This window comes from Protobothrops mucrosquamatus, unplaced genomic scaffold (assembly GCF_001527695.2).
Source record: "Protobothrops mucrosquamatus isolate PMUCROS unplaced genomic scaffold, P.Mucros_1.0 scaffold4408, whole genome shotgun sequence".
Classification (NCBI taxonomy): Eukaryota; Metazoa; Chordata; class Lepidosauria; order Squamata; family Viperidae; genus Protobothrops; species Protobothrops mucrosquamatus.
The window spans coordinates 53,396-56,950 of NW_015390321.1; the positions used below are offsets into that span (position 1 = coordinate 53,396).

The 3,555-nt window shown below is 46.6% G+C and overlaps 1 protein-coding gene across 1 annotated transcript in view; it reads right to left on the reverse strand.

Annotated features, from left to right (window-relative positions):
- Positions 1-2,666, reverse strand: part of MSI1 (musashi RNA binding protein 1) — a 39,822-nt gene extending 37,156 nt beyond the window's left edge. Inside the window, exon 1 of the mRNA XM_015828337.1 lies at positions 2,631-2,666. The gene's annotated coding sequence lies outside the window, so the exon portion shown is untranslated. The remainder of the gene's footprint in view (positions 1-2,630) is intronic.
- Between the last annotated feature and the right edge of the window lie 889 nt (positions 2,667-3,555).

Genomic DNA, 3,555 nt, shown 5'->3' on the forward strand with positions numbered 1-3,555 from the left:
GCAAGGCAAAACTTGCTGATGGCACCTGGGGGTTGAGGGCTAAGTGAAGCCCTGCAGCCCCTGCAGGGATTGGTTCACCAACCCAGTGGTGGATTTTAAGGACTGTGGCGGGTAGCTCTGGTTTTCCAGAAGCTTCTTGCTCCCTCTTGTGAAAGACAGTTTGGTGTAGTGGTTATGGAGCTAGGCTAAGCCCAGAAGCCAGGTGGGCGCTCTCTCTCAGTCCAATCCACAGGAGACGGGAGCTTTATTTACAGCGCCTTGAGTCATATAAAATAAAAGTAGGGTATAAATCTCATAAGGGAGAAATAAAGTCCCACACTCATAGTTAACACGGCATGTGGGAATGGTCTTGAGAGACACAGGAAGAGCTGCAGACTACACAATCGTGCAAAAAGTTCTCTCGTTTCACGAAAGGAAGAGGGGCGTGGGAAGCGTCTCGTAAGGGACCCTCCCTAGCTTCTAGAGAGTAGAACAGTGGTTCTCAACCTTTTTAATGCCACGACCCCAACCGGTCGTAAGTTGAGGACTAAACCGGTCGTAAGTCGAGGACTAAACCGTCGTAAGTCGAGGACTACCCAACCGGTCGTAAGTCGAGGACTTTCCCTGCCCGGGAGCGCCGCGTATGCGTGGTTCCTCCCCCTGCGCCGGCCGAGGCGTAGCTGGCAAGCGGCAGAGACGGAGCAGGCCGACCACCAGCTGGCCCAGCCCAAGGGAGGCAAGGCACCCGCCGGAAAAAGGGAAAAAAATGGCGGACAAAAAAAATGGCGGACAGCCTTGCTTGGTGACCCCCGTGAAATGGTCGATCGACCCCAAATGGGGTCCCGACCCACAGGTTGAGAACCGCTGGAGTAGAAGGAAACGAGCCGAGAGATACTTTCAGACTTGCAAGATTCTGTTCATTGAACTTTACAATAAAGACAGAGAGAGAGAGAGAATTTCTTCTGTGCCTCTTGTCTGCACGGCCTTGAAGGGCTAACGCTAACCCACCCTCCAAACCAAAAGGAGATGAAAAAATTGGCCCTGCCCCTTTTGTGGTGTCCCAACATCTCTGGGTGGGGTCCCCCATAATGCTGGAATGATGAGACTGAACTGCGGCTTCTGGCCCTGCAAACATCTGCCCTAAATGTGCTGGTCCCAAAGGTGGCCACAGGTGAAGACTACCTGTATTAAGACCACCATTTCGTGAGCTGTGGTAGTGCAGTGGTTAGAATGCAGTATACTGACTCTGCCCACAGCCAGCAGTTCAATCCTGACCAGCTCAAGGTTGACTCGGCCTTCCATCTTTCCCAGGCTGGTAAAATGAGGACCCAGATTGTTGGGGGCAAATAGGCTGACTCTATAAACCGCTTAGAGAGGGCTGTAAAAGACTGTGAAGCGGTATATAAGTCTAAATACTAGTGCTAATGTTATCGCTCGCTCCTTCCTTCCTTCCTTCCTTCCTTCCTTCCTTCCTTCCTTCCTTCCTTCCTTCCAGTGAGCAGTGGTTAAAATGCAGTATTGCAGGCTAAATCACTGCTCACTGCCAGCAGTTCGATCCTGACTGGCTCAAGGTGGACTCAGCCTTCCATCCTTCTGAAGTCAGTAAAATGAGGACCCAAATTGTTGGGGGCAAATATGCTGCCTCTGTAAATGGCTTAGAGAGGGCTGGAAAGCACTGTGAACCAGTATATAAGTCTAAGTGCTAAATGCTACTGTTCTTCCCTCCCTCCCTCACTTGCTTGCTTGCTTCCCTCCCTCTGCCAACTGCCTGCAGTTCGATTCTCATCGGCTCAAGGTTGACTCAGCTTTCCATCCTTCTGAGGTCAGTAAAATGAGGACCCAGATTGTTGGGGACAATAGGCTGACTCTGTAAAACCGCTTAGAGAAAGCTGTAAAGCACTATGGAGCAGTATATAAATCTAAGTGGTATTGTTCCTTTCCCCATTCCTTCCTTCCTTCCCTCTGCCCACTGCCTGCAGTTCAATTCTCACTGGCTCAAGGTTGACTCAGCCTTCCATCCTTCCGAGGTCAGTAAAATGAGGACCCAGATTGTTGGGGACAATAGGCTGACTCTGTAAACCGCTTAGAGAGGGCTGTAATGCACTGTGAAGCAGTATATAAGTCCTAAGTGCTAAGGGCTAGTGCTCTAATTGTCAGCCAGCATTGCCACAACTTAGAATAGGCTGGTGCAGCCCCTTGTCACTCCTGTGGTTCAATCCCCGGGAGGTGGCGTTCTACACAAAATGCACAAACCCAGTAACTGTGGCTTGCAAAACATTCCTGATGGCTTTCTGAGTCGTAACCATCCATTGGGGACTCAAAAATCGATGGAAGAGCAAAGCTCAAAATGAAGATACAAGCTACCAGATCACAACCGAGCGTGGTGGCCACACATATAAATTCAAGTGGAGATCAGCAACTCTCTATGGAGTCTCTGTAATGCAGCCACCAGCCAGAATTTCCTTCAAATTTTGTCATTTTAATTTCTGCTGCCTAGAAACCTATGTTTTGTATTTTGCTGCTCTGTTTTACATTTTCTTTTAGCTTGCTTTTTGTCGCTGTTTTGTTTTACTTTTGTTCTGAAGACCAATATACTAGTGTTTCTTTAAAATAGAAATATATAACAATTACATTAATAAAATGTACCTTACCTTAGGCTGTGCTCTGCGAGGGAAGGCAACCTTTGGGTCAATCTGAAAGAGAAACATGATTTTTTTTAAAAAAATCAGGTTGGTGCATCTACAGTTTCTACTGGGGACCAAAAATTCTCCAGCATCTTATGCAGAAAAATAACACAGCAGCATAAAAGAACATGCATGACAAAAGAATATGACAACTTGCTGGATATAACAATTAAAAGTTAGGGTGCCGTCCACAGTTTCCCTTAGATCCGTTGCGCGAAAGTAGAACTTGGCAGGATTTCCTGATAGATGTAACTATTCAAAAGAATCTTGGAAATTACAGAGGGGGCCAGAAAACAAAAGAACGAATGAAATTTAAATAGAAACCAATGAAGAAATCTTCATTTAGGAATAAAAAAAATCAAATTCACAGGTGAGGCAAAGATTTTGAACCCTAATTGATCACCACCATTTAGCTCAGGGGTAGTCAACCTTGGCTCTTTTATGACTCGTGGACTTCAACTCAGTCCACGAGTCATAAAAGAGCCAAGGTTGACTACCCCAGATTTAGCAGATCAGCCTGGCAGCCAAACAGGCAAATTTGGAAGTGTGGAATTTCAAATCATGGAAAGTAATAATTCCATTACAACCAAAAATCCGGTCATAAGTCAACGGTCACAAGTTGAAGCAGCTACATGAGCAGAAGTAATTTTATGGCCTTATTTGCAGCAGTCGTTATATGAACCATTCATATGGATGGACATTTACTGCCAGAAATCAGTAAAAAAAAAAAAAAAAACCAACGGTGACCGTGAATTGCCCACAAAATGCCGCTGTAAAGCTGGCCCAAACGACATTCGATCACATGCAGGGGGCTGCAGCCCAATCATTTATGGTGGCTGGGGGTGCTTTGGGGGCTATAAAGCACCTGCTCTGTGGCCATCACAAACTCTGA